Here is a 10,518-nt window from a genome sequence, read left to right on the forward strand (position 1 = left end):
GATAAAAGCATTCAACTCCTTTCTTGGAAAGAAAGCACATAGGTACCTACATAAAGTTTTGTAGATAATTTCACAGAATTCATGAACTATGTGAAGTCCATGCACAGGCTTAGGTTAAAGACTACCACTCTGTAGTAAAGGGTAAGAATTAGTTAGTCACATGGGGAAATAGTCACAAAAACACATGTGTGCATTGGCATGAGACTGGAAAGACACACATTAAAACAGTTGTTTGGTCTTAAAAATGAGATAATAGGTTTTTAAATTTTTCTTCTTTGGACTTCTCAGTATTTCTTCAATTTTCTACAATGAAAAAGTATTACTTCAATATTATTTTTAAAACTTATTTAATATGGAGTAAAAAAATACACTAGAGCCTTAGAGAAGTCCCCAAGAAATGTAGCAAAAATGAAACATTATGAAAAGTACAAAGGAATAATATCATGTTGCCTCCAGTAATAGGCACCCCTATGAGGAGGTCACAAAACAGTTCTCTGTGCTCATGGAACATTCAGGGAAATAGATTTAATTTAAACTAAAGTTTATTTTTGGGCAAAATAGAATTTCTTTTCTGCCAGTGCTGTAAAAAGCCATGGAAATGCCAAAGGTGTAGCAAAAAACTATTGGTCTTACTGGTTTAAGCATGACATGAATCAGGTGATTTATCTAGAGCCCTTCTTCTCAATTTATTTATGTCTTTGAAGCAGGGTACACTGATACACAAGAGGGACAGCCACTGGGGTCCTCAGTGATCTGCTCTATCCCCAAATATCCCGCTGATGCCCCTTCTCACACCCCATCAGATGGGCAGTGATGGCTACTGCTCCTCTAATCAGCTGATTTGGATCTCCTACTAATAAATGTTGGCTACCAGGGAAATTGGTGATTTAATTTCAGCAAAGCTGAAATTCATTTCGGTGCCTTAGTCCAATCCACATCACTAAGAGAATTATAGTGTAGGGAAAGTCTGGTCAAGTAGAATTATCCTCTATGCTCACAGTTATTAGTGTTAATGACTTCTCTGGAGGAAAGTCTTCTGTTTATTGGGCAGATTGAGTCCTCTGGTCTTCTGAGTCTCTAATAAACGGTTGGCTTGGCAACCTTTTGACCTTGTTATTTCTTGTGTCTTATTCTTTTTATGACTTCCAAGTACTGCTGCATAAAAGTATGTATCTTAGACGAATGCAGTTTCTATGACAGACTATATGGATTTAATATCATGGTACTATACAACCATGCACACACACATATGCAGACATAAACATATACACATGTATATGCTACATGTATAGATGTAGAAATGTGCAATACAGTGTCATGGATAAGAGCATGGGTCTACGGACAGACTTTCTGAGTTATGCTCCTGGTTGCACCATAGGTCTGTGAACTTGGCCAACTTATTGGACTTGGATAAACTTTAGTTTGTCAAAATGAGGGTTATCTTTCTGATAGGGTAGTGGTGATGATTAAATACACAAATACAGGTTAAATGATTATACCATTGACTGCATATAGAACATGATTGCTAGTAGTATTGACACTCGCTGAGTGTCAGAAGTCTGTGAGAACTCTCTGATTTATTGTCCCTCCCAGCCCAAGATCATGAAATTCTTGCTTGTTCCCAAGACCACAGGAACCAGGATCTCCTTTGGATATTGTATCCTTTTTAGCACTAGCTTCTCTAGGATAGGTACGTCCTAATGCTCTACTGGTTCTAGGTTATTATGTGGACAGGGTTACCCAAGAGAGGTTCATGATGTAATGAGAGTTCTCCCAGCTTTGGTCACCTGTGGGAGTGGAGTTCTACTAGTTATCTCTGAGTTAATCTATGTGCCAAAGCTACCTGAGGAAGAGGTATTATTTTTGTCCCTTATATTTTTACCAGTTTTTAAGGCTGAGTACCACAGACTGTTTTGGGTGTATAGAGTATCTTTTGTGGTCCATAACTTCACAGTCCAGTTGATTATCTCTTTACATATTCTCCGTCTTTCAATAGGAGGCCTGAATTCTTCTAGGATTCTTGTTCCCTGGGATCTCACTCAGACTTTCTGAGTTTTCTAGATGAGACAGATGAACTGAATACACTGAAATTTTGACAAGGACAGCTCACAGAATCATGAATAGGTCTATCTTCCTTCACACAGAAGTTAAATTTCTAAAGTTGTATATAAGTAAAAATGTAATCTATAATAATAAAAGTGTAATATGCTAATTAGACTGGACGACTTTCCGGATGACCTTCTGGATGAAGCCGTGGCGGCTGCAGGAGCTGAGGCAGAGGCAGCTACCGCGGCACGGGGCCTGAGCCCCTTGCACGAATTTTGTGCATTGGGCCTCTAGTTCAAATATAAACTTGTTGGAATAGTTTGTTCTTTTTTGAGTAAAGATTCTGCCCTATTCTCAAATAATGTATCAATAAAGACAGGTAACAATATTCTCTATTGTATAAGGCACTGGAAGAAGTCTTGAAAGTAATTTTAAAAGTATACATTTTATTTATCTCATTGAGTCCATTTTTTAATTCAGAGTAAGGGGAAAATATGAATTATTTTCCCCCAAAAATGTTTATGATCCTGTGTTTATTGCTCTATAGCTGAGGGGAGTAGAAATAGTCTCTACTAAACTTCACATTTCAAACTTCAGTGAGGCAAATCTGAAAAATTTTTACTATTTTGATTTCCTAAAGGCTGATTGTCCTGGATTTGCTGGGGCAGCATGTACTTCATATGATTTCATTTTATCCAATAACAATGCCTTATTGAATCTATAACCAACGTCACTTATTTATGTTTCCACAACTTTTTATACAAACCAAAACCCAAACAAAAGCACACCTGTGATGGACCTCCAATTCTGATATTTGGTTCTGGAAATATGTCTTTTGAACCCAGAGCCCTTTTGGTTTCATGGGCTTCTCGAAAGTTTTACTTAGAAAAGGAGGCCAGGGTTGTTTGAGAGTCTGACGTCTCCTCTGAGGGGAGGACACTGCTTTTCTATTCGAGCAGGGCATCGAGGACTGCACAGGGCTCTTGGCACAGTCCCTCGTGGTGCACTGTGACCTCTGTCCCACGATTGTTGGCCTGTCAGCTTTGCCATCTGTCAGGGAGGACCAAAAGCAAAGTGTGAATGATCCTTCCATTGTTTACCCCTGGCTCCTGCTTCCTCTCCTCTCCGCTTCCCACAGCCGCTCCATTGTCTTCTACTGGTTGGTTTCCTCACCTGAGACTCTTTGAAAACTGGATAGTCCAGGGATGGGTGAGTCATTATTGAATGTCTGCCCTAGTCAAAGGAAGGCTCTGGACAACCTCTGCTCTTTTTTCTTTGAAAGGAGACAGAGATGACATTGCTGTACCTTGTGTCACAATGCAGGCTTGGCCTATAGTGCCCTAATTGTCTAATCTGAGAAGCAGAGAGTTCATTGTTCATATTTTTTGTGTCTTTGGACTAACAATTCTTTAGCTGGCCATTTATGTATGCATGCATGCATGCATGCATGTATGTATGTGCATGTGTGTAAGTATGTATGGTTCTGACTTTGTATCAGGAAAGTAAATGTTATGCATGAAGCTCAAAGGAATTTTTCTGCTCAGGATTTAACAGTACAAATAATAACTTTAATGCCATACAAAAAGGGCACTTTAATGGCTGAAAGAAAACTTTTAGGGCTGACCTGATCCCTGAAGTTAGGAGAGGAGAAGGGGCCGGCCAAGTATTTTTAATCTCTCCAGAGCAGAGTTCTAGTTCTGCGAACTCTTTCTGGTTCACAAGCTGTGTCTCTGCTCTAAAGCATTTTAGAAATCTTAGCAAAAACATTCTCAAATAGGCTCGAGAGTCGTCTTGAAATAATTTCCCTTAATTAGATCTAATGGATTGTCTGATGACTGTACGACGCTGTTTGGTCTGGCAGAGCTAATTAGCCCGGAACAACTGCACTTCGCCATTTTTTTATGCTAGTATGAGAATTATGCTTTTATGTATGTATGTGTGCATGTATTTTTAATCCTCACCCAAGGATATTTTTGTATTGCTTTTAGATAGAATGGAAGGGAGGTAGGGATGGGGAGGGAGAGAGAGAGAGAGAGAGAGAGAGAGAGAGAGGCCGGGGTCGAACCTGCAACAGTGGTACATGCCCTTGACTGGGAACTGAACCCTCGACCATTCGGTGCATGGGCCTATGCTCTAACCACTGAGCCAAACTGACCAGGAAAATGCTTTTATTTTTTTACAGGTGCCATTTGAAGAAGCCTGAAGACTACTAAATTAAATATTGTGTTGTTTTTTTATTTTTATTTCAAACACATCTGCAATCAGAACACCTTCATTCGAGGCCCCTCAGTTCCACCCCCAGCGCTCACTGCCTGTGTGATTCCGCCAAATCACTCACTAAGTCTGTTTTCTCGGCTACAAAATGGGGTTAATAATGATACTTGCAGCATTAAAGGAAATTGCATTGAATAAATAATGTCATGTTATTTATAAAATGAGACTTGCTACCGGCTTGAATAAGCAATGTTCTTTTTTTCATTTTCAAAAAACTATTTACTGTTTTTTCAAATATTATTTCAAATATGTGTTTTACAGACAAGGGTCAATATGGGTCAGAAACATTTTATAGAAGAAAGCATTCTTATAGACATCGGAAATCATTTTAATAGGAGAAAAAGCTCATATTTATCTAAATGTGGCTATGTTGCACAAGAAGATTTTAGCATACCAAGTGCAAAATGACTGGCTTTTCTTGCCACACAAAATATTGACAATCTCCCTTTATAACCTACTTTCACTTGTTAGTTGGGAAGCCAAAAGATAGCATACGGACCTTTAGGTCTCCAATGGACTGGGGCTGGTGTGTGTGTATGTGTAAAGCATCAGAATGAATCCAAAGTAAGAACAAACTGGCTTTGATCCCAACTAAACACAAAGTCCAACATTAGAGACAATTACAAATTGTAGGGTTACTTTTACAAGGTTGTGTCACTTAACACTATTAAATCTAATCAATCAAAATTAAAGCTAAGCATACTCCCATCACTAGTTCTGTCCTCACCCTATCTCATTTTTATGAAGGCTCCATGTTACACCTCAGTTTATAATAGGGGCATGGGAACTTCCCAGTTCTCAGAAGAAGCCATCTTAAATCCTCTGTCCAGTTCTTTTTTTGTCCTACCCTCTCACCTCTCACCCTGAGACAAGTCAGCCTTACCAAAGAGGTAGGGCTTTTGTCATTGTCTCATGGAAATTAATTCTAAACAATACAAGAGAAAGGTCATTCCATGAGTAACGTTTAGCTTTAAGCCAAAAGGATACCCCCCACCCCCCCAAAAAAAGAATCACAATGAATCCCATACTACCCCTCAGCCCTGGTAAAGATCTCCCATCTAGAAGCTCCCCACAACAATAGCACAAGGCATTGATTGATATGTTACTTGAGGAGGAGAGGAAGATATATACAGTTTTAATAAAACCCTCATGAAGCAATTTTTTTCAAACAGTGGGTTGCAACCTTTTACTGGGTCCTGAAACCAGGATAAACACCTAAGAAAGAGTGAAATAGAATATGATAGAAAACATAAGTATGTTCACAGCTACTAAGGGCAAGTGTTTCACTGAAGGCTGTGAAGCGTATGTGTATGCATAAGGTTGTGATGTTTAATGTATTTTTTACTGTGGATCAAGGGCAATGATGTTTGAGAGCCGCTGGAGAAGGCGTGCTTTATAAAACAGAAGCAATATCAACTTTTGAGCAAAGCAATTTTATCCACTAGAAAAGGTTCACATGACTTTTCTTGCTGCCCTCCTCTCAGTTTGTATTGAAGACAAAAATATCAATTTTTTTAAAAAAAATCTTAGACCCAGAGAATCTTAGTCAGATGCACTAACTTTGAAAACACAGAATTTTCTCTCTTTAGCAGACACTGTTGCCCACCTAATAGCATGTGCTAAGTATCGATGAGCAAACTGAAGCCCGGAAGATGAAATGACTTAGCCAACATACCAGTGAGAAAGCTCAGTCTAGCACACATAATCTCCTGCGATCCAGCTGACCTTCTCACTTGATCACATTGTCTTTTAAACACTGCAAAGGTCAATGAGAATTACTTCCGAAGCACACACCTTGCCACGTTTGTAAAAGAATCAGCACTAACACTGTCCTCTCAAACAAGGCATAGGAAGTTAAACTGAAAAATTTATCTGAACTTTAAGTGTAGTATTTACTTTTATATGGGGGGAGGGGGAAAAAAAAAGCAGACACAAATATTTTTAGCTCCAGAGACTAGGACTCCATCAAAATGTAAGCTTTGCAAATGAATAAATATGATTGTTAGAGTGCTTAGAGAAAAATAAAAATTCTAGAATTTATGGAGGGACACAGATCAGTGCCTTGGCAGCTGTTCACTTCAAGTAGATATTTATCTACATTATATGTCTCTCCGAAGTCTCCCATCTGTCTGTGCTGTGGGCGATCCTGTGTTTGTCTTGTTGTTGTGCCTTTCTTCTCTTTAAATCTTTCTTTAGATTCCTTACTTAAAAAAAAAAAAAAAAGTAAACATATAATGGGTTCCATCAGCAACTCCAGCATAAGTTTTCCTGAAAGGGAGGCAGAATCAATCTTCCTAGAGGTTCATGAGGTATGGGGGTCACTGAGGAGGCCCCCAAAGTCACTTATCCCACTCCACATACCCAGTGGCCCAGCAGAATGAGGGTTGGGCTGATCAAATGTGAAGAGGGAGGAAAGGGTTGCAGGGTGAGGAACATACAGGCCCCGGCCCCTATCTGTGCCCACAGGAAGAAAAGGGAGGGCAGTTCCACAGGAGGGCTGGAACTACACATTCAATTTTCAACCTGATTGTAGAGGGAAAGAGATGAGCCTCCTCCCAACTGGATTAGGAAACGCTCCCAAGTGGGCTTCTATCACCTCTGTTCTATCTTCCCCATTCTGTATTCCAAGTTCTACAGTTCAAACCTAAGTTCTGAACTCTAAGTTCTACCTTCTGGGTTCTTATTTCTGTTCCATTCTGTTTCCTGCCTCCAGATCCTTTACAGCTGCCTTTTGCTAGCCTTTCTGGGTGAATTAGGTGGACCTCCTGCTGACTTTGCTAACTTAAGGGTTTTCCTTTATTTCTTGTGGCAGTTCAGGCTTTTCCCCAGCAAAAGGGACTTGGTTTGGACTGTCCAGCAAGTGGGTGGCCCAGTAGAGACCAGGGAATTCCCAAGAGCCTGGTCTAATTTCTCCTCTTCTCTTCCCACCCCACCTCTACCACTAGACACATTACCTTTTGTACAACTAAAGATAAACTGAGGTTTTTTCCATGGTGATCATTGGAGAATGGTGGCCTAGAGATGAGGAATCTTAGGGGGAAATGTGAGAAGACATAAAAGGTTGCCATTCTTCATTCAGAGAAATTAAAAACTGCTGCCAGCACAGGGCAAGGGATGGGCAGGGAAGGTGGGAAGTGTCCAGGCCGAGCTGCAAGTCCTCAGAACCCTGTCATCCTTCAGCTCCCCATTGTCTGAGTTGAGTATCAGCCTCAGCGTCCTCCCAGATCTGAGAGAAAACCAAGACCACAGGACTGAGAGCTCTCTGTCCGTGGCTGCCCTGAGGGAGAAGGGGAATGAGGTGGCAGCAGCCTCACTGGAGAGGTGAGATCTTCCAAGGGATCATGATCCGAGTCTCCATGTGTCTCACCAGGGGAACTGTGCAGTAGACATTTTCGTCTCAACCCCTCTTCCTCCAAGTAGCATTTCTAGTCTCTTCCCGAGACTACAGGTCTTTATAGGCCCAGAGACGGCTCTTCTGTCTGCAAGGAGAGACCGCCCACTGCCTCTGGTTCTCCTGCTGGTACTTGATGGCCCGAGCCCATTTGTCCCCCCACTTGATCATGGTTCCTGGCTTGAACGTGTTCTCAGCTCATAGATGTTGGGGCCCACTCTGGGCTTTGGCTCATTCCAGCAACTGAACTCGAGCAGCATCTGGTTCCACTCCTTTCGGGACCTCCAGGTACTCCTTGTTGCTTTTGAGCTTGTTTGTGTGGTCCACGAGGGCGAGGCAGCCGCCTGGTGCATTGCCTGGTTCTGCTTCACATGCCATCTGTTCCAGTTGCCCAGGAGCGAGCAGGGTAGTCCTCATCCAGGTGCAGCTGGGTAGCACAGCCGCCAGGCTGTTGTAGGCACCCAGACACTCGGGCTTCACACTGTGAAACTGGATTTTGTAGAGGTTGCTGGTTTCCTTCTTGACAGCAAGGTGGAGTGGGCGTCCTTCTGGGGATTCACCTTGTGCACAAAGAGTGAGTGAAAGTAGCTGCCTTCATTGTCCTTGGAATAGAAGTGTCCGCAGATGCAGCCACAACAGCCGCCATACTGCTGCAGAGACGCTGCACAGCTGCAGGGCCGTGTTGAAGAGGCCTGACTTTTTCTAAAGTCATTCTTGACCTGGCTTTATCCAACATCTTTGACTCAGATTCTGATTCAGAAGGATAAGAAAGGAAGCTTTAAGGCCATCAAATATAGAACATTTAATGTTTAAGGGGACTATAAGTTTACAAGTAGAATAAATTCTCATAATTTGGAATCAGGGTGGGAAAATACCACTTTCTGAAATGGTAACAGACATCAACATAATATCACATTTGTGGAAATATTCCTAGGAAAGAGCATACCTTAAGAGAAGGACAATGTGAAAGAAGACAAAGAAGATGAAACAAATTAAAGAAAGACAGAAGCTGAGGGAAAGTGGTAGGGAGTCAGCAGAAAACATGGAGTAAGAAGGTCACCTTTGTACACTGAGATGAGTTGGTCGCAGGACGTAAAACTGGCCCCAGGAGACCTTGCTTTTCTGCTCTGCACATGGGTTCCTGGTGGCTCTGGGAGTGCTAGAGAGCCCTAGGGAGAGAGTTGATAGGGAGGTTTCCTATCAGATTACTGGCTCTCTTGGAGTTCTCTCTCCAGGCTCAGAACATGTGTGGAATTCTGTCCCTCCAATGGGATTGATAACACTCTACCTTGCACTGTAGTTGTAAATTGAGCGAATGGCTACCTGGAGTCCTTTAGATTGTCCTCTGAAAGGATTGGTGCATGCTTAGTTATATTCACATATTTATAGCTCCAAACATAATTCCTGGGTCATGGCAGAGAGTCAATGAAATTTCTTGAACGTTCAATCAACAAAATGGAACATGGATGTGAGTGTGACTATAACTCAAGTATAGAGGTGAGAAGTTGAAACATGTCATTCTGTTTTTATTGTATTTAACTTCCTTATAAGTTGTTGTTTCTGTCGTTGTGGTGTTGTTACCTTTCAATTTACAAAATAATTAAATAGTGCAATTTAAGCTAATTTCCTAATGGAGGCAGAAGAAGGTGAAAGCAACAAGATAATGACAAAATGATTATCAAAGAAATGGAACCTTACTTTGGACCATGTGACCGCATTAGGTAGGAGCATTTTTGGGCAGACCAGGCAGCATGAAGTGTTTTCATTATTATTTTTTTTGTGTTTTTTTTTCATAACAGTTTTTTTCATAACACTGATTTATTGTTTGTTTTTTTTGTTTTTTTTTTTCATAAAACAGTTGTTATAGATATCTCAGTTGCTCCCCTGGTTGAATATAAGTCAGGGTATACATATACATATACATTTCAGTTTATACATAGCTAGAAATATGCCCATTTTAATAAAAAATGGAATCAGTGTTGAGTTACAAATAATTTTTTAAAAATAAAAAACAATGACATTAATGTGTTATTGAATAGCTGAGTTCTCAACTGACTGAGGGTGAAAACAAGGAGCTTGGTTCCATTCTCTGGAACCAGAATACCTGAACTTGAATTTCAGCTCTTCCTCCTACTAGCTCAGTGACAGGTAACTTAATCTCGCTGGACCTCATTTTCCTAATATATAAATTGGAAATGATAATAGTTCTGCCTCATAGGGTCATTGTAAGGATTTAATGAGTTAATATATGTTAAGTTGTTAGAACGGTGCCTGACACATAATGTATTGGCTATTCTTATTAACAATCAAATGTCACTAATACCATCAATATCAAGGTATAATAAAATATGAATAGTATTAAATTTAAATAATTAGAACCATTACATGTTGTAATATTAGCAAATGTTGACCGACAACACACACAATGATAAAAGCTTTTATAAATTATTCATGCTTTTAAATAAATTTATATTTTATTACTCAATAGTATTTACATGTATCTCTGAAACAGCAATGTTGTTGTTGTTTTTTTAAAATATATGTGGATATATCGGTTTGTATTGTGGGGATGCAAAAAAATAATTTTCCTCCCATCTTTCTAAGTTCTTCTGGCTGGGCTAATAATCCAATAAACATGAGACAGATTAACAGGAGAAAATGTCCAAAATTTATCATGGATGTAATACTATAAATGTGGGGGTGGGTGCCATAAAAATATAAGACACCCAAGGAAAGATTAGGCAGTTGAGGCTTTTGTGTCATTCTGGCTAAGGGGTGGGGGAGATGGGTTTGTGGTCTGGGAAACT

At 40.3% G+C, this 10,518-nt stretch overlaps 1 pseudogene; it reads right to left on the bottom strand.

Annotated features, from left to right (window-relative positions):
- Positions 1–7,630: 7,630 nt before the first annotated feature.
- LOC103288161 (protein NipSnap homolog 1-like) lies at positions 7,631–9,884 on the bottom strand (annotated as a pseudogene).
- Positions 9,885–10,518: the final 634 nt, after the last annotated feature.

The sequence above is a fragment of the Eptesicus fuscus genome, chromosome 7 (assembly GCF_027574615.1).
Source record: "Eptesicus fuscus isolate TK198812 chromosome 7, DD_ASM_mEF_20220401, whole genome shotgun sequence".
Classification (NCBI taxonomy): domain Eukaryota; kingdom Metazoa; phylum Chordata; class Mammalia; order Chiroptera; family Vespertilionidae; genus Eptesicus; species Eptesicus fuscus.